Genomic DNA, 27755 nt, shown 5'->3' on the forward strand with positions numbered 1-27755 from the left:
AGGGGCAATAGTGATAGCGATGCGCGGCCCCATGCCTAGCTATCGTCAGTCAATTAACATACAGCATGCTTGATAAATCTAGTTAATCACCTGTCAGGGCCAGTGTTCTCACCGGAGAACACTGGCCCTGTCAGATCACTCAGCACACATTGCTGACATATAGCTGTACAGTGATGTGTGCTGAGCAATCTTGCTGAGCAATTCTGAGTGATCTACATTGTTCAGATCGCTCAGCAACATCTCCCCGTGTATAGGCCCAATTGCTGTCAATATTTTAAAACTATTTAGCAGCTTAGCAGCTCTTCCAACACACCCATGAGGTGGCTGCCAGGTGTCGTTTTTTTTTTTTGGGGTGTCGCCAGTAGCCCTAATCCCCAGATATTCTTGGTGTTCCCCTAATGACGCCACTGTGATCTGGAGCCGTGACTACACCTATCGGAGATGCATGACTGCTCATATACGTTAGAGTCTAATCATACCAGACAGCTGATGGTATGGCTGCACCTGAGAGTTGATGTTGAGTTGCAGCTAATAATACCCGGAACGTTTCCACCGTTTGTTACTTCCACCTTCTTCAAGGTGTTTCCGTTTCCTCGATTCTGGAATTGCTGTAAATTTTCCAGTGTGTAGGCTGCTGTCTGCATCAAGAGTCCCCGATTTATAATGGCATCTTCTTTTCCTAATTTTAGGAAATGGAGTAAAGTTTCCAGTCTCCAGGCACTGTATAAGATGTGGCGTCATTAATGCATAGTTGTATCTGCAGCTGGGGACACTGCCAGTGAAGAGGATCTGCACAGCATTGGCTATTGAATATAGTCCACAATCCGCTGTGTTTGGCCTCTGTTGCTCCACATCCAGGATTTCCAGGCTTTGCAGCAGTTTTCTTGGCACAACATTCCCATAGAGTTCTCGCAGTTGTCTGCTAGCACAGGGGGTAATTTGCCATCCATCACTGTCCGCAATTTGGATTTGTCCATTATGATAACAGGACACGTAAAAGTGATTGTGATCCGTATCTGGGTGGATCTGTACTGCTGGCCCGGAGATGGGGGTGAAGGAGCCAGACACTGCTCTCACTGTAGACTGCAAACCTTCTACATTAAATTGTTTCCGCAGTATTTTCTGGGCGGCATCAATAACTCGGTCACTCAGACCAATGTCTGATAGAATTTGGAGTCTATCCGTCCATGTCAGCCTTAAATAAGGCAGCCACAAGTTCTGTAAATATGTATGAAAAACAGTCGTTAGAAAAATTTAAAATAAATGTTAAAATAATTCAAGTTTTTTTTGTACGTACTAAACCAATGTCACTTAGGGCCTATTCTAGTTCACTCTTTCTGAAAAAAATCCTTCTTAGATGGACAAAACCATGTGCACTGCAGGTGGGGCAGATGTAACTTGTGCAGAGAGAATTAGATTTGGGTGGGGTTTTACTTCAAAGTGAGATCTATATTGCAGTGTAAAAATAAAGCAGCCAGTATTTACCCTGCAAAGAAACAAAATAACTCACCCAAATCTAATTCTCTCTACACATTTTACATCTGCCCCCTGCAGTGCACATGGTTTTGTCTATCTAAGAAGGATTTTGTCAGAAAGCGTGAACTAGAATAAGGCCCTTAATTCCAACAATAAAAAATACACATGGGTTTTTGGCTCTGAATCAGCCTTTTAATGATGAGGGTTTCTATCAGTGGCGTAACTAGGCATAGGCAGCCCCAGCGGTCGCGGGGGGGAGCCGGCGCCACTGGGGCGCAGGAGGGTCACGGCTCTCTCGGAGCCGAAGGCTGTCCTGTGCAAGCTGCTGGGAGAAAGCTAAGGATGTACTGCTGAGCTGCCTGTAGGTGGCGCTGCAGCGCAGAGATCCTCGGCACTCAGGAAGCTCTTCTCTATGTGTCTACAACGCATGGGGCTGCCTGAGACACGAAGATGAACCTGCCTGGAATGGACAACTGACAGGTCTGTGTCCCTTGTTGTGGGTGCCAGCTGGAGAGGCATGGGCAGGGGGTGAAGAATGTGGGCACCATTAATGTATGCTGGTGGCCCAGTGAGCACTATGTTGTACTGGTAGCTGCAGTGGGAAGGGGGAGGGCTGGGTATGTGGAAACTGGGTGCCCTCCATTGCTTGTGGGGGTTATTTGTTTTAGTATTGGTGTTTGTAAGTATGCTGTTTGTATGTATAATGTATGTATACTTTGTTTGAATGCTATGTGTGAGTGTGTGTGTGTGTGTGTTTTTGTCCTTTGTGTATACTATGTGTGTCTATAGCTTGTGTATATTTATAAATATGCTTTGTGTGTGTGTGTGTGTGTATGTATGGTATCTGTGCCTGTATGCCATGTGTGTGTATGTCCTTTGTGTCTATGGTATGTGTGCGTGTATGTCCTGTGTGTGTGTGTGTGTTTATGTGTATGGTATGTGCGCGTGTATGTCTTGTGTGTCTGTATGGTATGTGTGCTTGTATGTCGTGTGTGTGTGTGTGTATATGGTATGTGTGCGTGTATATCCTGTGTGTGTATATGGTATGTGTGCGTGTATATCTTGTGTGTCTGCATGGTATGTGTGCGTGTATGTCCTGTGTGTCTGCATGGTATGTGTGCGTGTATATCCTGTGTGTCTGTATGGTATGTGTGCGTGTATGTCCTGTGTGTCTGCATGGTATGTGTGCGTGTATGTCCTGTGTGTCTGCATGGTATGTGTGCGTGTATGTCCTGTGTGTCTGTATGGTATGTGTGCGTGTATGTCCTGTGTGTCTGCATGGTATGTGTGCGTGTATGTCCTGTGTGTCTGCATGGTATGTGTGCGTGTATGTCCTGTGTGTCTGTATGGTATGTGTGCGTGTATGTCCTGTGTGTCTGTATGGTATGTGTGCGTGTATGTCCTGTGTGTCTGCATGGTATGTGTGCGTGTATATCCTGTGTGTCTGCATGGTATGTGTGCGTGTATGTCCTGTGTGTCTGTATGGTATGTGTGCGTGTATGTCCTGTGTGTCTGCATGGTATGTGTGCGTGTATGTCCTGTGTGTCTGTATGGTATGTGTGCTTGAATGTCCTGTGTGTGTCTATGGTATGTGTGCGTGTATGTCCTGTGTGTCTGTACGGTATGTGTGCGATTACTGTATGTGTGCATGCATGTCCTGTGTGTATGTATGTATGTGCGTGTATGTGATGCATGTCTGTATGGTTTATGTGCATGTAAGTCCTGTGTGTCTGTATGGTATGTGTGCGTGTATATCCTGGATGTATTAGAAACATTTCTGGGTAACGCAGGATCTCTCGACAATAAAATATGTGTATACACACACACACACACACACATATATATACCTCAAGGCCCCCCTGTCAGCTCTGAAGGGGGTATCTTATTTGTGGATTGGCACTCACCCTAAAGGTCCATACACACTGGGCATTTTTGCCCAGTGTGTATGGATAGCGATGTGTTAAGGTGTCCATACACTGTCTGCAATGTCTCGCAGCAGTGTACGGACACCCGATAGCCTGCGAGGACCTTCCCGGCGGCAGGGACGCATGCGATTCATTGTGATGGATTGCATGCGTCCCTGTTTCCCACCCGCCTCACCACCAGGAGAAACGGGTGGTCAGACGGCCTACCGGTCCGACCACCTGGTCGGGTCAGTTGCGCATGGGAGCGCGCATCGGACCCGACGGCATGTCAGGGTGGGACGACTTGGGCCGATTGGTCGCAATCGCCTTAAGGGTCATTATGGTGTGTGGTATAATATGTAATAGACATTACAGTGTTTTGCATATTGTCTAATAAGCATTGCCACACACCTATTTGGAATGGGCACACTATAGGTTCTTCATAAATTCTTTGTGTTTTTCTTAAATTTGGGGGGGGGGGGGTGTTTTTATTGAGAGCCGAATTGCTGAGAAACTGTCCTGTTTCTTTTACCAAAAAAATGGAAGGAAGGAGGGGGGCGCCAGAATTTTTTTGGCAGGGGGGAGCAAAATTTCTAGTTACGCCACTGGTTTCTATATTAAAATATCCTCGTAGATTTGATTATGTAGGCCAGGAGTATTCAGCATGTAGTCCTCCAACTGGTGTAGAACTACATATCGCAGCACATCCTGCAATCATTTTGCTATTAATGCATGTAAACCTGTGACAGGGCTGTGTATATGTAGTTCCACAGCAGCTGGAGGGCCACATGTTCAATACCCCTGATTTATACCAAACCAGCCAAAGAATCAAATCGAAACAATTTGAATAGCAGATGAAAATTGACAAATCTTAAACAGATTCAAAGGGAAAAAATTAGATGGGGTGTTGCCCATAGCAACCAATTAGTTTATCTGTTTTATTTATTTAATAACTTCTAGATGCTAATAGATTAAAATGTATTGATTGTTACGGACAGCATCCCGTCTTTAATAGAACTCCCATCTTAGTAAATTTAGCCCATTGAGTCAAAATTAAACAATTTGAATATGGGAACAAAAAATTATAATCCTCAAACACATTCATAAGGGAATATTTATAATATTTGCATATCATATCCCATTTAATAAGAAAACACTATTGATAATGATGAGTTGCAACAAATGAATTATGAAATGGAACAAACAAAAAAAAACCCTCTAAACTATTTTGTAATATTCTGATAAAAAATAAGCTTACCTTAGACTTCCACATTCTAAAACAGCGTTAAAGCGATAAGAAAACGCGTATGTATAGCAATACAAAATAAAGCTACCACACAGCTCACACTCATCCAATAACTGATGATCCTGTGCCAAGCACAGCCTTTTTTTTATCACACCTGTGACATCACAAAGGCTGCCTGTGACTTCATCAGCCTTACTCCACCACTGAATGTAATGATTTATGTGCTTTATTTTAATGGTTATTTACATGTAGATCACTATCATGCAAAATATTTTTATTAAAGATCGGCACTGATTTGCTAAGTCATTACATAGCACAGAAGAATAATTAGCTTTGTACAATTAGTTTATATGATTAACCAATAAATAATATACATTTCTTCCAAGATTACTAAATAAAGAAAATATTAATTGTCAAAGAAATATATATTTGTGTCCAGTACTATTTTTCTTAAGAAAAAAAATATATAATATATGGGGGGGAGGGGAGGGGGGGGCGCTCCGGTGCTCACCGCCCCCCGGCCGATGTACACATAAGATGCCAGGGGCTTCATGCTTGATGCCAAGTGGGACTGAAATAGCTTGTTGCCAAGGGGGACTTCAGGGGGACTGAAATAGCTTGTTGCCAAGGGGGAATGCAGCCCACTCACCCACCCACCCACCCAGCTCTTCGGCTCCCGACCGCTATTTTCGATTCATATGTTTCCAGCTGGACCGCTAGCCAATAGGCGCTCACAGTCCAGCAGCCAATGATGCTTCTGATTGGCTGTTGGACTGCAAGCACCTATTGGCTAGGCCAGGCCAGTAAAGAGGACCTGCAGGGGAGCATCTGAGTGTCTCTGGTTGCAAAGCAACCGGTACCAGAGACGCGATTCCCGCCGGAGGTGGAAGCCACAAGGAGAACTAGCGTCTCTGGTTGCCTGGCAACTAGAGATAAGGCGCGGGCTGACACGAGCGCCGGAGCTCTCTGTCAGCCTGCACAAGAGGCTCTGCCGCTGCCCGTGGCTGACACAGTGGGAGACTCACAGCGGGGAGCGGGTGAGCTGGGGGAGCAGTGGAGCGGGCAAGCATGGTGGAGGAGCCGGCGGCAGTTCTTGATTTGCATGGCTCCGGCGCCCTGTGATATTTCGGTGCCCAGAGCTAATGCTCCGCTGGCTCTGCTCCTCCCTACGCCCCCTGCTTAGAATATATCTTATAGTGCACACCAAAGACAGGAACAAAGTACTGATCTCTGTGTTTTTTTGGAGGGCGGGGCCTTGGCAGCTGTTAGAGCCCTTAATTGTTGCAAAGGGGGAATGGCCTATATGAATCTCTGTTGAAGTGAGAGAGACTATCATGAGTATCTTTGTAAAAGATTAAATGCCAGCTCAAGATACACTGCACAATACTTTGAGATCTGTAATGTGACTGAGCGGAAGGCTACTGAGCCTGCTGCTGTAGCACCTGATTTGGATTTCTATACAAAGCCGATGGTTTATGTGCACAGACGATGTTTGGGAGTCTGCATATGTACAGCACCCATACTGTGCAGAATGGGTCCTGCATGATCACTCACAGACTTCATTGCCAAGCTGCTGTGTTTGGGGACTGTCAACCATGAAAGTTCAACATTTTGCAGGTGTACCCAGCCCAGGACCACCATTATTAGATGCAGATATCCCGACCCAGCAGAGTGTTCCCGATGGCCAGTGTGATGGTTGCCATACTGATCCATTGCTACATTTTTAGACTAGTCAGATCTGCATGCTGGCTGCAGGCGTCCATTTCATACAGACCCCTCCTTACACCTTCTTGATTATGATGTTTCCTTAATCCCTCTTTGCTAACAAGATCTGAACTGAAGGGGAGAAGGATCTGAAAGCCTACTGTGTAACTCCCATTGCACCCTCCACTTCGCTCCCTCACCACTAGCATCGGTTGCCTTCTCTAAAGATCTCGCTAGGTTTTTAATCTACTTTGATTATTGATCATCAGTATGTATAGAAAACATAGGTACACTCTAACAATGATTTCTACTACATTACTTCTATAAGTTTACAGGCTTGTTGAATATTTTAGAGGGATACATATGGATGACCTGCAGTCAAGATGTAGGCAGTCAGAATACCGAAACCAGCATCTCGATGAAGGGAATCCCGACTGAAGTCAGGTAAGTGTACTTACCCTACCACCTCAACCCTACCTACAAAAATTTCCCTACATGGCTCCGTGTGTAGGGGCAATAGTGATAGCGATGCACGGCCCCACGCCTAGCTATCGTCAGGCAATTAACATACAGCATGCTTGATAAATCTAGTTAATCACCTGTCAGGGCCAGTGTTCTCACCGGAGAACACTGGCCCTGTCAGGTCACTCAGCACACATTGCTGACATATAGCTGTACAGTGATGTGTGCTGAGCAATCTTGCTGAGCAATTCTGAGTGATCTACACTGTTCAGATCGCTCAGCAACATCTCCCCGTGTATAGGCCCAATTGCTGTCAATATTTTAAAACTATTTAGCAGCTTAGCAGCTCTTCCAACACACCCATGAGGTGGCTGCCAGGTGTCGTTTTTTTTTTGGGGTGTCGCCAGTAGCCCTAATCCCCAGATATCCTTGGTGTTCCCCTAATGACGCCACTGTGATCTGGAGCCGTGACTACACCTATCGGAGATGCATGACTGCTCATATACGTTAGAGTCCAATCATACCAGACAGCTGATGGTATGGCTGCACCTGAGAGTTGATGTTGAGTTGCAGCTAATAATACCCGGAACGTTTCCACCGTTTGTTACTTCCACCTTCTTCAAGGTGTTTCCGTTTCCTCGATTCTGGAATTGCTGTAAATTTTCCAGTGTGTAGGCTGCTGTCTGCATCAAGAGTCCCCGATTTATAATGGCATCTTCTTTTCCTAATTTTAGGAAATGGAGTAAAGTTTCCAGTCTCCAGGCACTGTATAAGATGTGGCGTCATTAATGCATAGTTGTATCTGCAGCTGGGGACACTGCCAGTGAAGAGGATCTGCACAGCATTGGCTATTGAATATAGTCCACAATCCGCTGTGTTTGGCCTCTGTTGCTCCACATCCAGGATTTCCAGGCTTTGCAGCAGTTTTCTTGGCACAACATTCCCATAGAGTTCTCGCAGTTGTCTGCTAGCACAGGGGGTAATTTGCCATCCATCACTGTCCGCAATTTGGATTTGTCCATTATGATAACAGGACACGTAAAAGTGATTGTGATCCGTATCTGGGTGGATCTGTACTGCTGGCCCGGAGATGGGGGTGAAGGAGCCAGACACTGCTCTCACTGTAGACTGCAAACCTTCTACATTAAATTGTTTCCGCAGTATTTTCTGGGCGGCATCAATAACTCGGTCACTCAGACCAATGTCTGATAGAATTTGGAGTCTATCCGTCCATGTCAGCCTTAAATAAGGCAGCCACAAGTTCTGTAAATATGTATGAAAAACAGGCGTTAGAAAAATATAAAATAAATGTTAAAATAATTCAAGTTGTTTTGTACCCACTAAACCAATGTCACTTAGGGCCTTATTCTAGTTCACTCTTTCTGATAAAATCCTTCTTAGATGGACAAAACCATGTGCACTGCAGGTGGGGCAGATGTAACTTGTGCAGAGAGAATTAGATTTGGGTGGGGTTTTACTTCAAAGTGAGATCTATATTGCAGTGTAAAAATAAAGCAGCCAGTATTTACCCTGCAAAGAAACAAAATAACTCACCCAAATCTAATTCTCTCTACACATTTTACATCTGCCCCTGCAGTGCACATGGTTTTGTCCATCTAAGAAGGATTTTGTCAGAAAGCGTGAACTAGAATAAGGCCCTTAATTCCAACAATAAAAAATACACATGGGGTTTTGGCTCTGAATCAGCCTTTTAATGAAGAGGGTTTCTGTATTAAAATATCCTCGTAGATTTGATTATGTAGGCCAGGAGTATTCAGCATGTAGTCCTCCAACTGGTGTAGAACTACATATCGCAGCACATCCTGCAATCATTTTGCTATTAATGCATGTAAACCTGTGACAGGGCTGTGTATGTGTAGTTCCACAGCAGCTGGAGGGCCACATGTTGAATACCCCTGATTTATACCAAACCAGCCAAAGAATCAAATCGAAACAATTTGAATAGTAGATGGAAAATTACAAATCTTAAACAGATTCAAAGGCAAAAAATTAGCAACCAATTAGTTTATCCGTTTTATTTATTTAATAACTTCTAGATGCTAATAGATTAAAATGTATTGATTGTTACGGACAGCATCCCATCTTTAATAGAACTCACATCTTAGTAAATTTAGTCCATTGCGCCAAAATTAAACAATTTGAATATGGGAACAAAAAATTATAATCCTCAAACACATTCATAAGGGAATATTTATAATATTTGCATATCATATCCCATTTAATAAGAAAACACTATTGATAATGATGAGTTGTAACAAATGAAGTATGAAATGGAACCAAAAAAAAACAAACTCTAAACTATTTTGTAATATTCAGATAAAAAATAAGCTTACCTTAGACTTCCACATTCTAAAACAGCGTTAAAGCGATAAGAAAACGCGTATGTATAGCAATACAAAATAAAGCTACCACACAGCTCACACTCATCCAATAACTGATGATCCTGTGCCAAGCACAGCCTTTTTTTTATCACACCTGTGACATCACAAAGGCTGCCTGTGACTTCATCAGCCTCACTCCACCACTGAATGTAATGATTTATGTGCTTTATTTTAATGTTTATTTACATGTAGATCACTATCATGCAAAATATTTTTATTAAAGATCGGCACTGATTTGCTAAGTCATTACATAGCAAATAAGAATAATTAGCTTTGTACAATTAGTTTATATCATTAACCAATAAATAATATACATTTCTTCCAATATTACTAAATAAAGAAAATATTCATTGTCAAAGAAATATATATATGTGTCCAGTACTATTTTTCTGGAAAAAAAGGTCTGGGAACTCCAGGTCTGGGGGCGGATCAATTAAATGAAGAAAAAATATATATACTATATGGGGGGGGGGGAGGGGCGCTCCGGTGCTCACCGCCCCCCGGCCGATGTACACATAAGATGCCAGGGGCTTCATGCTTGATGCCAAGTGGGACTGAAATAGCTTGTTGCCAAGGGGGAATGCAGCCCACTCACCCACACACCCAGCTCTTCGGCTCCCCACCGCTATTTTCAATTCATAAGTCTCCCGCTGGACCGCTAGCCAATAAGCGCTCGCAGTCCAGCAGCCAATGATGCTTCTGATTGGCTGTTGGACCGCAAGCGCCTATTGGCTAGGCCAGGCCAGTAAAGAGGACCTGCAGGGGAGCATCTGAGTGTCTCTGGTTGCAGAGCAACCGGTACCAGAGACGCGATCCCCGCCGGAGGTGGAAGCCACAAGGAGAACTAGCGTCTCTGGTTGCCTGGCAACTAGAGATAAGGCGCGGGCTGACACGAGCGCCGGAGCTCTCTGTCAGCCTGCACAAGAGGCTCTGCCGCTGCCCGTGGCTGACACAGTGGGAGACTCACAGCGGGGAGCGGGTGAGCTGGGGGAGCAGTGGAGCGGGCAAGTATGGTGGAGGAGCCGGCGGCAGTTCTTGATTTGCATGGCTCCGGCGCCCTGTGATATTTCGGTGCCCAGAGCTAATGCTCCGCTGGCTCTGCTCCTCCCTACGCCCCCTGCTTAGAATATATCTTATAGTGCACACCAAAGACAGGAACAAAGTACTGATCTCTGTGTTTTTTTGGAGGGCGGGGCCTTGGCAGCTGTTAGAGCCCTTAATTGTTGCAAAGGGGGAATGGCCCATATGAATTCCTGTTGAAGTGAGAGAGACTATCATGAGTATCCTTGTAAAAGATTAAATGCCAGCTCAAGATACACTGCACAATACTTTGAGATCTGTAATGTGACTGAGCGGAAGGCTACTGAGCCTGCTGCTGTAGCACCTGATTTGGATTTCTATACAAAGCCGATGGTTTATGTGCACAGACGATGTTTGGGAGTCTGCATATGTACAGCACCCATACTGTGCAGAATGGGTCCTGCATGATCACTCACAGACTTCATTGCCAAGCTGCTGTGTTTGGGGACTGTCAACCATGAAAGTTCAACATTTTGCAGGCGTACCCAGCCCAGGACCACCATTATTAGACGCAGATATCCCGACCCAGCAGAGTGTTCCCGATGGCCAGTGTGATGGTTGCCATACTGATCCATTGCTACATTTTTAGACTAGTCAGATCTGCATGCTGGCTGCAGGTGTCCATTTCATACAGACCCCTCCATACACCTTCTTGATTATGATGTTTCCTTAATCCCTCTTTGCTAACAAGATCTGAACTGAAGGGGAGAAGGATCTGAAAGCCTACTGTGTAACTCCCATTGCACCCTCCACTTCGCTCCCTCACCACTAGCATCGGTTGCCTTCTCTAAAGATCTCGCTGGGTTTTTAATCTACGTTGATTATTGATCATCAGTATGTATAGAAAACTTAGGTACACTCTAACAATGATTTCTACTACATTACTTCTATAAGTTTACAGGCTTGTTGAATATTTTAGAGGGATACATATGGATGACCTGCAGTCAAGATGTAGGCAGTCAGAATACCGAAACCAGCATCTCGATGGAGGGAATCCCGACTGAAGTCAGGTAAGTGTACTTACCCTACCACCTCAACCCTACCTTCAAAAATTTCCCTACATGGCTCCGTGTGTAGGGGCAATAGTGATAGCGATGCGCGGCCCCACACGTAGCTATCTTCAGGCAATTAACATACAGCATGCTTGATAAATCTAGTTAATCACCTGTCAGGGCCAGTGTTCTCACCGGAGAACACTGGCCCTGTCAGATCACTCAGCACACATTGCTGACATATAGCTGTACAGTGATGTGTGCTGAGCAATCTTGCTGAGCAATTCTGAGTGATCTACATTGTTCAGATCGCTCAGCAACATCTCCCCGTGTATAGGCCCAATTGCTGTCAATATTTTAAAACTATTTAGCAGCTTAGCAGCTCTTCCAACACACCCATGAGGTGGCTGCCAGGTGTCGTTTTTTTTTTGGGGTGTCGCCAGTAGCCCTAATCCCCAGATATCCTTGGTGTTCCCCTAATGACGCCACTGTGATCTGGAGTCGCCACTACACCTATCGGAGATGCATGACTGCTCATATACGTTAGAGTCCAATCATACCAGACAGCTGATGGTATGGCTGCACCTGAGAGTTGATGTTGAGTTGCAGCTAATAATACCCGGAACGTTTCCACCGTTTGTTACTTCCACCTTCTTCAAGGTGTTTCCGTTTCCTCGATTCTGGAATTGCTGTAAATTTTCCAGTGTGTAGGCTGCTGTCTGCATCAAGAGTCCCTGATTTATAATGGCATCTTCTTTTCCTAATTTTAGGAAATGGAGTAAAGTTTCCAGTCTCCAGGCACTGTATAAGATGTGGCGTCATTAATGCATAGTTGTATCTGCAGCTGGGGACACTGCCAGTGAAGAGGATCTGCACAGCATTGGCTATTGAATATAGTCCACAATCCGCTGTGTTTGGCCTCTGTTGCTCCACATCCAGGATTTCCAGGCTTTGCAGCAGTTTTCTTGGCACAACATTCCCATAGAGTTCTCGCAGTTGTCTGCTAGCACAGGGGGTAATTTGCCATCCATCACTGTCCGCAATTTGGATTTGTCCATTATGATAACAGGACACGTAAAAGTGATTGTGATCCGTATCTGGGTGGATCTGTACTGCTGGCCCGGAGATGGGGGTGAAGGAGCCAGACACTGCTCTCACTGTAGACTGCAAACCTTCTACATTAAATTGTTTCCGCAGTATTTTCTGGGCGGCATCAATAACTCGGTCACTCAGACCAATGTCTGATAGAATTTGGAGTCTATCTGTCCATGTCAGCCTTAAATAAGGCAGCCACAAGTTCTGTAAATATGTATGAAAAACAGGCGTTAGAAAAATGTAAAATAAATGTTAAAATAATTCAAGTTTTTTTTGTACGTACTAAACCAATGTCCCTTAGGGCCTATTCTAGTTCACTCTTTCTGATAAAATCCTTCTTAGATGGACAAAACCATGTGCACTGCAGGTGGGGCAGATGTAACTTGTGCAGAGAGAATTAGATTTGGGTGGGGTTTTACTTCAAAGTGAGATCTATATTGCAGTGTAAAAATAAAGCAGCCAGTATTTACCCTGCAAAGAAACAAAAGAACGCACCCAAATCTAATCCTCTCTACAAATTTTACATCTGCCCCCTGCAGTGCACATGGTTTTGTCCATCTAAGAAGGATTTTGTCAGAAAGCGTGAACTAGAATAAGGCCCTTAATTCCAACAATAAAAAATACACATGGGGTTTTGGCTCTGAATCAGCCTTTTAATGAAGAGGGTTTCTGTATTAAAATATCCTCGTAGATTTGATTATGTAGGCCAGGAGTATTCAGCATGTAGTCCTCCAACTGGTGTAGAACTACATATCGCAGCACATCCTGCAATCATTTTGCTATTAATGCATGTAAACCTGTGACAGGGCTGTGTATGTGTAGTTCCACAGCAGCTGGAGGGCCACATGTTGAATACCCCTGATTTATGCCAAACCAGCCAAATAATCAAATCGAAACAATTTGAATAGTAGATGGAAAATGACAAATCTTAAACAGATTCAAAGGGAAAAAATTAGATGGGGTGTTGCCCATAGCAACCAATTAGTTTATCCGTTTTATTTATTTAATAACTTCTAGATGCTAATAGATTAAAATGTATTGATTGTTACGGACAGCATCCCGTCTTTAATAGAACTCCCATCTTAGTAAATTTAGCCCATTGAGTCAAAATTAAACAATTTGAATATGGGAATAAAAATTTATAATACTCAAACACATTCATAAGGGAATATTTATAATATTTGCATAGAATATCCCATTTAATAAGAAAACACTATTAATAATAATGAGTTGCAACAAATGAATTATGAAATGAAACAAAAAAAAACAAAACTCTAAACTATTTTGTAATATTCAGATAAAAAATAAGCTTACCTTAGACTTCCACATTCTAAAACAGCGTTAAAGCGATAAGAAAACGCGTATGTATAGCAATACAAAATAAAGCTACCACACAGCTCACACTCATCCAATAACTGATGATCCTGTGCCAAGCACAGCCTTTTTTTATCACACCTGTGACATCACAAAGGCTGCCTGTGACTTCATCAGCCTCACTCCACCACTGAATGTAATGATTTATGTGCTTTATTTTAATGTTTATTTACATGTAGATCACTATCATGCAAAATATTTTTATTAAAGATCGGCACTGATTTGCTAAATCATTACATAGCAAAGAAGAATAATTAGCTTTGTACAATTAGTTTATATGATTAACCAATAAATAATTACATTTCTTCCAATATTACTAAATAAAGAAAATATTCATTGTCAAAGAAATATATATATGTGTCCATTACTATTTTTCTGGAAAAATAGGTCCAGGAACTCCAGGTCTGGGGGCGGATCAATTAAATTAAGAAAAAAAATATATAATATATGAGGGGCGCTCCGGTGCTCACCGCCCCCCGGCTGATGTACACATAAGATGCCAGGGGCTTCATGCTCGATGCCAAGTGGGACTGAAATAGCTTGTTGCCAAGGGGGACTTCAGGGGGACTGAAATAGCTTGTTGCCAAGGGGAAATGCAGCCCACTCACCCACCCACCCCGCTCTTCGGCTCCCCACCGCTATTTTCAATTCATAAGTCTTCCGCTGGACCGCTTGCCAATAGGCGCTCGCAGTCCAGCAGCCAATGATGCTTCTGATTGGCTGTTGGGCCGCAAGCGCCTATTGGCTAGGCCAGGCCAGTAAAGAGGACCTGCAGGGGAGCGTCTGAGTGTCTCTGGTTGCAGAGCGACCGGCACCAGAGACGCGATCCCCGCCGGAGGTGGAAGCCACAAGGAGAACTACCGTCTCTGGTTGCCTGGCAACTAGAGATAAGGCGCGGGCTGACACGAGCACCGGAGCTCTCTGTCAGCCTGCACAAGAGGCTCTGCCACTGCCCGTGGCTGACACAGTGGGAGACTCGCAGCGGGGAGTGGGTCAGCTGGGGGAGCAGTGGAGCGGGCAAGCTTGGTGGAGGAGCCGGCGGCAGTTCTTGATTTGCACAGCTCCGGCGCCCTGTGATATTTTGGTGCCCAGAGCTCATGCTCCGCTGGCTCCGCTCCTCCCTACGCCCCTGCTTAGAATATATCTTATAGTGCACACCAAAGCCAGGAACAAAGTACTGATCTCTGTGTTGTTTTTGAGGGCGGGAATTAGGCAGCTGTTAGAGCCCTTAATTGTTGCAAAGGGGGAATGGCCCATATGAATTCCTGTTGAAGTGAGAGAGACTATCATGAGTATCCTTGTAAAAGATTAAATGCCAGCGCAAGATACACTGCACAATACTTTGAGATCTGTAATGTGACTGAGCGGAAGGCTACTGAGCCTGCTGCTGTAGCACCTGATTTGGATTTCTATACAAAGCCGATGGTTTATGTGCACAGACGATGTTTGGGAGTCTGCATATGTACAGCACCCATACTGTGCAGAATGGGTCCTGCATGATCACTCACAGACTTCATTGCCAAGCTGCTGTGTTTGGGGACTGTCAACCATGAAAGTTCAACATTTTGCAGGCGTACCCAGCCCAGGACCACCATTATTAGACGCAGATATCCCGACCCAGCAGAGTGTTCCCGATGGCCAGTGTGATGGTTGCCATAGTGATCCGTTGCTACATTTTTAGACTAGTCAGATCTGCATGCTGGCTGCAGGCGTCCATTTCATACAGACCCCTCCTTACACCTTCTTGATTATGATGTTTCCTTAATCCCTCTTTGCTAACAAGATCTGAACTGAAGGGGAGAAGGATCTGAAAGCCTACTGTGTAACTACCATTGCACCCTCCACTTCTCTCCCTCACCACTAGCATTGGTTGCCATCTCTAAAGATCTTGCTGGGTGCACACATTATGCCTAAATCAGACCTGATCGCAGAACATATTTGTTTGCAAAATGGCCCAAACCATGCTGATCCACTGCAGGTGGGGCAGATGTAACATGTGCAGAGAGAGTTAGATTTAAGTGAGTTATTTAGCTTCTGTGCAGGGTAAATACTGGCTGCTTTATTTTTGCACTGCAATTTAGATTACAGTATGAACACACCCCACATAACTCTAACTCTCTCACTCTGCACTTGTTACATTTGCCCCACCTGCAGTTTACATGGTTTTGTCCATTTAAAGTAAAAATGGACCCTGCAATCAAGTTTGAATAAGGCCCATTGTGTAGTGTGTACCCAGCATTACAGTTTTAGAGCTAGGGTTATGCTGCAGTTAGGGTAAGGTGCAAGGTTAAGCTGCGGTTAGGTTAGTGTAGGGGTGAGGGATTATAAATGCTATATTCACAAAGTTGACTTCTGGCACTATCAATATTATATATATATATATATGTATACAGGGCCGGCACCACCACTAGGCAGCTTTAGGCATTTGCCTAGGGCGCCGGCCACTGGAGGGCGGCAGGAGGGAGCAGGTGGATCGAGGCGAGTGACAATTCCTCCCTCCCCCCCATGGAGCAAGTGGCTGTCCTTACCGCATCCCCCAACACCCCCTGTGGAGCAACATGGATGCCCTCGCCTCATCAACCCGCCCCCCCACCCCCCGTGGAGCGGATGAGCCACGGCGCCTCCGAACTTCCGTACAGCTGCACCTATAATACAGGGTGAGAGAGGGGAGAAGGAATAGTCAGCAAGCAGCACCTTCCCACACTGGTCTGAGATGAGGGGGGAGGCCGCCAGGCAGGAGGAGCACTGTGGCTGGCTAGGCAGGGTTGCTGGGGGGGCAGAGAGCCATCAGCCCCCGCCCATCGGACACTACAGTTCTACAACTCTTGGGCCGCCCGCTGACAGCAGCTGCACGCTGCATTGCATACCTGTTGCTCACACAACTAGGTGAAATCCAATTAGCTAGAGTGGCCGGGAAACACATGAAAGACCAATGCAGCGTGCAGCTGCTGTCAGACGGTGGCCCCTCTGTCAGTGCAAGGACAATCCCAATGTGGGGCCAACGCTGATGACTTATCCTGCTCCCTCTGCAGCTCCATCCAGCCACAGTGGGTGCACCCCAGCGCTGGACTATTATCTGCAGGGCACAGGAACAGTTTAGCCACAACAACAAAAGTAAGCAATATAGCTGCTCCCAGGGAGGAACAGGAGGAGGCATGAGGTGCAGGGGCTCCACCCCCCCCCCCCTAGTGTTCCGGGGGGAAGATGGTACCCTGCCACCCAGCAACCCTGCCCAGCTGCCCACAGTGCTCCTCCTGCAAGGTGCCCCCCCCCCTCCCCCTCATCTCAGATGAGTGTGGGATCTGGGTGCTGCTGGCTGCCTCTACTCCTTCCCTGGTTGCCACTACGCCCTGTCCATGCTCCTGCCTGGTGAGCCCAGGGGCAGACAACTCTCCCCTCTCTCACCCTGTGTTACTGCTGCCACTGTATGGATGCTGGAGGCACCCGGAAGGGTGTCCCCCCTTGCAGCAGCCTAACCCTACCACCCTTTGTAAGTGTCTAATCCTAACCCCCACAGCCTGACCCTAACCCTCTCTTCCCCGTAGGAACCCTAAGTCCTCCCAGTAGGACCTAAACATAACCACCCCCCCTACCATGACTGTAAATATTCCTGATCTATTTGCCATCCTGCCTCTTGTGTTGTGAAAGCAATCGGGATGCCAGTGTCAGTATACGGACTGCTGGCATCCTGACTGTCAGGATGTTACCCGCAACACATACACACACACACACCCACATATATATATGTATATGTGTGTGTGTGTGTATACATATATATATACACCTCAAAGTGGGTGTTGGTGGGGGGGGGGAGTAGACAGAAAGTTTGCCTAGGGCGCTGAGGAACCTAGCACCGGCCCTGTATGTATATATATACTAGGCGATTCATCGCGCCCTCCGGGCACTCTTCACACCGTCGTAAGGGGCTACGCCCCATTAAAGGTAGAAACATATTTGAGTGTGACGTATGTTTGTTATTTGGTGAAGGATGTGTTTAATGTCCATGTGAGTGAGAGCTGAAATGTTTTAAAATCAAAGTGAGTCTGTGGGTGCTGTATTTTGGGTGTGGGTGGTGTGGTGTTGTAGGAGTGGATAAAGGGGTAGGGTGGTTCAGTAAGCCAGCTGAACATACATAGGCAGTGTCTTGTAGATTGCCTGACTTTATTGAGAACACTGAATTATCTCAGAAAGGCATCCGGAATTATTCAATGGGCACACTGAAGGTGTAGTTAAAATGTAAAAAAACAAAACATTGAAAACACAGTATATGAAAAAAAGGGGTGAGGGGGGTAGTATTAGGGAGTGTGTAGGACAGTGATGGCTAATAATGTTGTTGAACTACACATCCCAGCAGGCCCTGCTACAGCAGGGTTGCCGACTTTAAAAAAATCCTCTCCGGGAGAAGCCCGGAGAGGAATCTTGCGTTACGTGTTTTGGGGGTGGGGCTTAACTGTGACGTCATTAAGCCCCGCCCCCATTACGTCAAATAGCCGAAAATAACGGTTATCCATGGAGGGGGCGGGGCTAAAACGTCACGATTGTGCCGTTTTAGCTCTGCCCCCTCCCCTGAGACCTGCGGTTTATATGCCGCGATCGGGGGGCTCAGTGGGGGTCCCCCTGATTCCGGGAGGGTTGCCCACCCTTCCGGGAGCCGGGAGGAAGGACCCAATTTTCGGGAGACTCCCGCAAATTCCGGGAGGGTCGGCAACCCTGTGCTACAGTTTTTCTATTCGGCCATGCTAAAACTGTTTCGGGGCATGCTGGGATGTATAGTTCAACAACAGCTGGAGTGTGATGGTTAGCCATCACTGGTGTAGGAGTAGGCATAGAGAAGCATTGCAGCTGGTGGAGTTGGTGAGGGTGATAGCAGGGACTGTAATTGTAGTGGCACATGGCAGCTGGGGTGAGGTAGTTGGGGTGTTTGTAGTAGCGACTGGGTAGGAGAAGTAGTGGGGACACATGGCAGCTGAGGGAGGTTGTGGGCAGGGGCGGGCTGGGCCGGGGGGCAGGATGCCATGTGCCCCCCGGGCCATTTTATCAATTGGTGCCGTGGGCTGGTTTAAATATTGAAAAGGGCCCTGGTGGTCCAATGTATTTAGAGCCGCAGCCGCGCCCGCCCGCAGACCAGCATTCATTGACTAACTACACTGGCACTCTATGCTGCGGGCGGCGCGCGCTGGGAGGAGGAGGAAGGATGTGCTCTCCAGCGTGTGACGTGACGGCCGCGGCTGCGCTGCGGTACTAGTTAGGCTACTAGTACTAGTGGTCTCACGGTAGAGACTAGATCCCCTTCAGTTACAGTTACTGGCTTATGATATAGCACTACCGTGGGCTCACAGGTGGCAAGCGGCAGGCGCAGTAAAGTCCCTTACTGGCTCACCCCCCTCCATGTACCATGGCTGGCAGCACCCAGGCCCCAGTGACTGGCCCAGGCTGTGGCCTGCCTCCCCAGGACTTCAGGATGCAGAGCAGCCAATGGCTGTCCTGCACCCCCCACTATGTGCCCTGTCCAGCGGTGCCCAGGTCCCCAGACTCCAGGAGGCAGTGAAAAGGGACAGTCAAGTCATTATGTGCCCTCACTTGCACCCAGGCGGCCCCAGGAGCAGGCAGCTCAGCAAGCACGATGCCACCCTTGACACAAATAGCATGCAACCCCAGGTGCAAACCCTGGCATCAAATAAGAAACCCATAGCAAAGAGCATGTAGGTAAGTGGCACTTATGTGGCATAAAATGTAATAGGCATCACGGCGTGTGGTATTATATGTAATGAGCATTACAGTGTGGCATAATGTGTAATGGGCATTACAGTGTTTGGTATAACGTGTAATGGACATTATGTGGTTTCTTTAATGTGTAATGGGCATTATGGCACGTGGTGTAATGTAATGGGTGTGCAACGTGTAATAGGCATTATGGTGTCAATTTTTGGCTTGCACTCTCCCAATTTTTAGTTTGCCTAGCTCTTTTATCCTGGCTCCTACATTAACATAAAATTTGTTCAGCCCTGGCATAACGTGTAATGAGTGTCACAGTGTCTGGCTTAACATGTAATGGGTATCACAGTGTGTGCCGATTCATGTAATGGGCATCATGGTGTGTGTGGCGTACAATGTACTGGGCATCACGGTGTGTGGCATAATGTGTAATGGGCATTACGGTGTGCAATAAGCCTGTGAAAATTGCACAGGCCTGCGATTATCTGCAAATCCATTTGCAATAATTTACCATCAAATGATTTACCAAGTGTGTCTGTGCGTAGCCCAGGACTTTGGTGCTGCGATAGAAACAGGAACAGGGTCTAAGTTGACGTCATGGTCTGTAACTGTTACTTATGGGCCAGTGCTCTGGACTTGTCCCCCAGGCTAAAAGTTGCCAGCCAGCCCCTGACCCCGGGTGCCGGACGGCTCCCCGACAGTCGGGATTCCGACAGTCAATACTCCGACGTCGGAATCCCGACTGCTCCCTCGTGAGGGTCCACGACCACCATAGAGGGAGAATAAAATAGGTGGCGAGCGCAGCTCGCCACCGTGCCCGCAGCGTGGCGAGCGCAGCGAGCCCGCAAGGGGCTTCATTGCACTCCCCACGCTGTGCAATCGGGATTCCGACATCTGAGTAATGACTGTCGGAATCCCGACTGTCGGGTAATTATACCACACCCCCTGACCCCTACTACTTTTGTCTGGCTGGTTATGCTCATGGGGGAGACTCCACGCTTGATTTTTAACATTTACACACTTTTCTAAAGAGAAGCACGCATGGATCTCACTGATCTGTGCATGCTTTTGTCAAATACATCTGCCAGAAGCAGGTCTATTTTGGGGCAATTTTTTTAGTCATGTTAGGTGTGCGATTTAGAAAATCGACCCCTATTACATGTGCAACTTTGCATGTTTTCAATGGAAAAACATCTGAATGCGATATTTGGGCACGGCACATTATTACATTACATTTTCCAAAATCGCATTTACATTTACTAGGTTACATTTAGCGCATAGTGCATAGACATTACACGATATGCAAAAAAATATTGTTACCGATTGTCATTATTGTGCATATCAATTATTTTATCATCTAATGTGTGTGTAAGACAAGGAAAAGCACTTGAGAGGAGAGAGCCCTGTTCATATCATCAATATGCCTATCCCAAGCATGTTGAAAGCATGTACAGTAGTACAGTAGATCAATTGAAACATGCTTGGGTGTAGCTTTGGCTAGGGGGCATAGAAACCTTGTAACAGCCCTGGGTGTTGGTAGGGAATGCAGAGGCAGAACTCTGGGAGGCAATGGAGTCATCTGCCATAGGGCTCCTGCTCCCAAGGGAGCACCTCTCCTACCCTATGAGTTTTAATGTTAATTGAAAGCCATTGGTATCACTTCTGTGGCTGACTCCTCCTCCTAGAGGTCACACTTTCTTTATTCTAAACATCATTTTTGCAAGTGTCACACCTTGTATTAGAACCGATGACCTGTTTCACTAGAAGCTCTACCTGATTGTATAATTGTTCATTCAAAATCATTACTAAGTCAGAATAGTCATACTTACTGTGCAGGAGTAAATATCAGTAAGGTCTATCAGTAAGGTGCCTAACTCCAGTGAGACAGGTCACAGGTTCTAATACTCGGTGTGCATGCATACATACATACATACTGTCAGAGGCCGCACGGTCGGCCTCCGCCATCTTCCGGCGCTCTCCAGGCAGTGCGTCCCGGCTGTTGCTAAGCAGCTGGGACGTCACTGTGCCGTCGCGCCAGTGGGCGGTGCTGACCGCCCAGCTAGCTGCACGCCTCCTCTTCCTCCCCTGCCACAGCGGATGCCTAGGCGATGGGGATGCCGGGCAGCAGCGGGAAGGAAGGAGTGTAGCGATCAGCTGCGGCGGTAGTTTCATTAGGCAGGCAGGCTGTCATTGGACGCTCATAGTATTTAAGCACCATAGTAAGCTGGGTCAGACGCCGGTTATAGTTCTGACCCAGCGTGTCTAGAGTGTTCCCGGTCCTTATTGGATTACCCTGCCTGTCGGTGTTATTCATCCAGAGATTACTTCCTAGTAGTTCTGTGTTCCACCTGGAGAGTCCACCCTGTGTGCCTGTGTTGCTGCTCCCATACCTCCTGGCAGTCGCGTCTCTCAGATAATTCGGCTTTTACCCTCGACTTCCATTATTGGTGTTTTTCAATATTGCTTATTTCATCCCTGTGTATTGTTACACCTACACCTCTGTGTATAGCTCTGTTAAATATTGCTTATTACATCCCTTTGTATTATTACACCTACACCTCAGTGTATTGCTCTGTTAATATTGTTTATTACACCCCAGTGTATTGTTACACCTACACCTCAGTGTATTGCTTGGTTTATATTGTTCATTACATCACTGTGTATTGTTACACCTGTACCTTGATCACGGTGGTTATTGTTACATCCTTGTGTATTGTTACCTCTGTACTGCCCCTAGGTGTTGTCCCCCCCTGGGGCCACAGTCTGCCCACCAGCTAGTAGAGGTGTCGGTGGTCCCCCACCATCCATTCAGGTAGTCTGTCCTCTTGTTCCGGGTCCGTCTCCACGGATAAATTGTCCAATCTTAACTCCTGCCTGTAACGGAGTCTGGGCGGACCTAATCCGACCTTACAGCCGGGACGGGTACAGGCAAAGCCTAGTTCTGCACTTATCCGTGGACGCTAGGCCTGGGCAACAGAGTTAGGGAGTGGGGCTCGGCGGCTGCAAACAGAAGTCAGTCTCAATTGAGGCGAAATCATTAAATCATTTGATGGTCACCAAGAATCAAATGATTTCTCTTGCTGAGGGCACATGCGAGAGGATGTGTCTTCCTAACACATCCCTTTCCATGGTTGCAAGGGGATACAGCAGTGGCGTGGGACCATATCAATCAAAATGGCCCCCATACTGTAATGTAAGGTGGGGAGAGGGGAGCGAGAAAACTGGGAGGAATTGGAGTAAGTAGTAGGAAAGTGACGTGAAGGAGGGATGATGGTGGAACAGGTGGTGGTGGACAGGAATAGGAGGAGGGACCCATGCAATGCTAATTGACCTGGCTAAATGTGAATGAAAATAGGGTACTTATATGTTAGTTGGGCGCCCACTATAGTTAGTACGCTCATACCCCCACTATCCATGTTGGCGTGGAGTTGATTTTATATAGTGTGGCGAGCACAGTGAGCTCGAAGCGTGGCGAGCGTAGCCAGCCCCACGAGGGGATGTGGAAAGCTAAGCAAATAGCTTAGTGGGCACCCAACTAACATATAAGTACCGAAAATAGTACAGTCAGGTCAGTGGTACACTCACAGTCATTCACTGAGCAGCACATGATCCAGAAGTGGTGGCCGCTGTGTGCAGCTGTCACAGTCTTATCTTTTCCCTATCATCCACTCCAGAGCGGCCCTAGGCATAGGCAAATTGTGCAGATGCCTAGGGCATTTGGAAAGCATAAGGACACCAGAAGCTTCTGCTGATTAAAATGATATGCAGCATGCCTATATTCTGTGTGTGAGTGAGGCTGTATCTGCATATGAAATAGTTTATTCATGGAAATCACTGTAACATAGCATTCCGTATGCAGGTACAGCCACAGTCGCACACAGAATATAGGCATGCCGCATATCATTTTAACCATCGGAAGCTCCTTGTGTGTCCTGGTCACATAACAATGCAAATAATACGAATTTTCAGCAAAAAGGCACCCAACGTTAGCAGAACTGGCCAGGAGCTGCATGGCCTATTGAGGCAAGATGTATGAGGAAACATCTTTATCCAAGCAGAGGCAGAGGTCACAGTGTTAGCGGCTGTGCGAGTGCTCTCTGCGGGTGGGTTGGTTGTGCAATAGTGTTCGGCATATGTGTAAGGGGCATTATGTGTGTCATGTATAAACGCATTAATAATGTGCGACATATGTGTAACAGGCATTATGTGTGTCATGTGTATAAGGGCATTAATAATGTGCAACATATGTGTAATGGGCATTATCTGTGTCATGTGTATAAGGGCATTAATAATGTGCAACATATGTGTAAGGGGCATTATGTGTGTCGTGCATAAGGGCATTAATAATGTGCAACATATGTGTAATGGGCATTAACAGGGGGCGTGTCCTTGAGTGTAGTGTACAACACCATATACAACTTCTACACATTATGCAACAAAATACTAGACCCCATTATACTTGCCCCTTACACATGATGCCAAATGGAATGAGCCAAAATGCACATAATGCCACACGGATTGAGCCAAAATTTAAATAATAACACACGGATTGAGCCAAAATTCACATAATGCCAAATGGATTGAGCCAAAATAAACATAATGCCATATGGATTGTGTCAAAATTCACATAATGCCACACGGATTGAGCCAAAATTCACATAATGCCACATGGTTTGAGACAAAATTCACATAATGCAACACGTATTGAGCCAAAATTCACATAATGCCACACGGATTGTGCCAAAATTCACATAATGCCACACGGATTGAGCCAGAATTCACATAATGCCACACAGATTAAGCCAAAATTCATAATACGTTTCATAAACAGGAACATTGTCCACCAAAGGCGCGTATTAAACATTTACACCATAATGTCCATTACACGTTAAGTTACACGCCATTATGTCCATTATGTATTATGTCAAACACCATAATGCCTATTAAAAATTATGCTACATAAGTGCTGCTTATCTACATGCTCATTGCCAAAGGTTCCATGCTCATTGCCAGAGGTTCCATGCTCATTGCCATGTGGGATTACATGCTCATTGCCAAGGGGAATACATGCTCGCGGTAAATGGGGGACAGCCGCCAGGCAGAAGTGATAGCCACTGACAGTGGCAGAGCCTCGCTGTATTCAGAGCACTACAGGTCCCGGCTATTTGAAATAATACCCCTTTCACACCAGAAAATGCATTCCCAGGTTGGCCCCTTTTACACCAGCCTAGTCCCTGCATTTTCTGGTGTGAGAGGGAGAGAAAACCACCCCTCCCCCCCTTTAACCAGTTATCTTATTTAACCGGCTATATCTTCGGAACCAACTGATCCATTTACATGAGACAAGTATCATATTGAAGAACTTTTGAGTGGGCTTTGAATGATGTTGGTCCAGTGAAACTGGAATGTTTGGTTCCAGAGTAATCTGCCCTCAAAGAACATGAACAGCCATGAAATTACATTTCAAAAATAAAAAAATTAGTTTACACGTAATATCTCTGGAACCAATTGACCGATATGGACCAGCCTGGTATCATATTGAAGGCCCAGCGATTTGGAATTGAATGAGATCAACCACAAGCTTCTGTGAAGCTTCTGTGATTTACCAGTTGATAGCACAAACATAATATATTTCTTCTAGTGTCAATCTACACAGCAGCCCACTCACTAGGCCAGGCATGGCCAAACTATGGCCCTCCAGCTGTTGTGAAACTACAAGTCCCATCATGCCTTGCCACAGTTTTGCTATTAGGGAATGCTAAAACTATGGCAAAACATGTTAGGATGTGTAGTTTGCCAACAGCTGGAGGACTTTAGTTTGGCTATGCCTGCTCTAATTTTTACAAAGATATCTTTATAGTTTAAATGGATGGAAATGTTTGTATGTATATATATTGATATATGAGACAAAATGAGAAAGCCATATACCTGTATACCTAAAGGGTTAAGTTTGACCTGCACCTGTACAATTAAAATGGCTCAACACATGCAAGGTTCTCTAGAGCTACACCTGTCTAATCAAATTGGACTAATGGAGTGATCTAAACAATTAAGGCATTCAGCACAAATGCTAAATATTCTTTGAAAAAGCCCTTTTGGAGGGCGAAACGCGTTAGTAGGCATTGCCCAGCAACTTGCACTTATTAAGCTAATCCGGATCCTGCTGATGACCACTGCCAATTGACTTTTCACTTACCAATACTTTTCAACCGCAAATACGGCGACAATACACCCAGCCATTATAGCCTCAGCTTGAAGTCTTTCAGGAGAACGCCGGCAGGAGTGAAAGACACAACAGCGTGGGTGAAAGACACACTGCCGCACATTATGACCATAAGCCATCGGCAGGGCAGGTGAGAGACGCGCTGACCACGTCAGTCAGCGTGGTCTCCTTGTCAATCTCTTACCGGCGGGACACTCTAATACATCTACAGCATCCAGGACTTTTGCTCACGGCGGCACAGGTGAGAGGTGTACTCCCTGGTCATTTACCCATATACCATCAATATTAAAAACTGTCCTTTGTGAGCAGCTATATTTACACAAAAAGACTCCCCATTGTGAGTGCCGTGGCCCGGCATCACTACGGGTACAGCCCGGCTATTTCATTTACCGTCCGAAAAACAACTATATATATATGGCAAGTGTTTATATCTACTATTAACTGTTTGAAGCAGTGTGGTCTCCTTAACCGGACTATGGATATAGTGTATTATTTTTACTATAAGCTTTATTACCAATATATATATATATATATATATATATATATATATATAATATATATATATATATATATATATATATATATATACATTTCTAACTATAGAAAAATGTTTTAATATATGTGTACAGTAAATGTATTATTAGTATGTTCCATGTCATTTAATCAATATATAGGTGGCTGTCTAGTTTAATCCATATGTGTGAAAATAAAATAAGTTGTTACTTTAATTAATCGAAACAGTTTCCATTTGGTTATTGTGTGTGTGTTCATTCATGGTGTTTATTAATACTTTTTATTAGCGCAGTATTTCCACCTTTTGGGTAATCGCATTTTTCCTGTCTATATTCCATTCTTTGGATGCAGACATAAGACAGTTTATTTGTACACATGTACATATAGAGAACTGCTGCTTGTGTGTGTGTGTGTGTGTGTGTGTGTGTGTATATACCCCACATAGACTTCCAAAAATAATTGGACACATTATTAGACTCTGGCGTCAAAGCAGGAATTATTCCTGAACATATTGGCTCTGCTTTGACAGTTGAGTACCCCAGGGTACCTGTGCTATGTACTATTCCCAAATTGCATAAGGACCTCATCAACCCCCCTGGTAGACCGATCATTTCGGCCAGGGATTCGTTGTTGCACAATTTCTAGATCTGTTTTTGCAGCCAATTGTCCAAAAACAAAGCACTTATCTGAAAGATACCAACACCTTGCTGATGGAATTGCATAACTTGTAACCTATGCCTACTTGTAACCTTTGTTGTGTACAGTGTATGTGGTGTCGCTGTACAACAACATCCCACACCAAAGAGGTTTGCAAGCGGTAAAAAGATTGGTACAGAGTAGCGAGCTGTACCAAGGTCCAGATGCTGCATTCTTTATTGAGTTATTGGATTTGGCGCTATCGCGCAATTACTTCATTTTTGACAAGCAATTCTACATCCAGTGCTCGGGGGTCGCGATGGGCTCATGCATCGCCCGAGCCTGGCCAATATCTTTATGCATAAGATTGAGAAAGACATGTTCTTAGCCAACCCTGATGTAATGTGCAATATTCTAAGTTTTACTGCTATATAGACGATATGCTTATTATCTGGTCGGGTAACGAAGACAGTTTCCAACAGCACATGACCTTTGCCAATTCTGCTGATCCTAACATTAAGTACACTTACTCCTGCAGTCACTCCAGCATTAACTTTCTGGATGTACAAATACATCAATCTGAAAATCATGAAATTACCCCTACATTATTTAAAAAACCCACGGACGGGAATAACACCTTATTAGGCTCAAGCCACCACCCACCATCACTAAAATGGGGACTCCCGTATTCCCAGTTTCTGAGGGCCCTCAGGATCTGTAGTAATCGGGATGATGCTAAAATGGAGATGCAACGCATGACCAATGATTTTCTCACCAGAGGTTACCCACATAAGCTACTTGTAAATACCATGGCCACGGTTCTAGCCTTGGATAGGATGACGGTACTTAGTACTTGTAGGTCTAAGCAAGTTACCAACAAAATCGTGTGGACGCAAAAATTCTCTAGTGGAAGTACCAGTAACATGCAGGCAG

General features: G+C 45.5%; 1 long non-coding RNA gene across 1 annotated transcript; it reads left to right on the forward strand.

The window, feature by feature from the left end:
- Positions 1–1699: 1699 nt before the first annotated feature.
- Positions 1700–8146, forward strand: LOC146027083 (uncharacterized). Its single transcript, XR_014454656.1, has 3 exons — positions 1700–1956; positions 6684–6774; positions 7527–8146. It is a non-coding gene; the product is annotated as an uncharacterized LOC146027083 (long non-coding RNA).
- Positions 8147–27755: the final 19609 nt, after the last annotated feature.

The sequence above is a fragment of the Crinia signifera genome, chromosome 8 (assembly GCF_055691185.1).
Source record: "Crinia signifera chromosome 8, ASM5569118v1, whole genome shotgun sequence".
In the NCBI taxonomy this organism is placed as follows: Eukaryota; Metazoa; Chordata; class Amphibia; order Anura; family Myobatrachidae; genus Crinia; species Crinia signifera.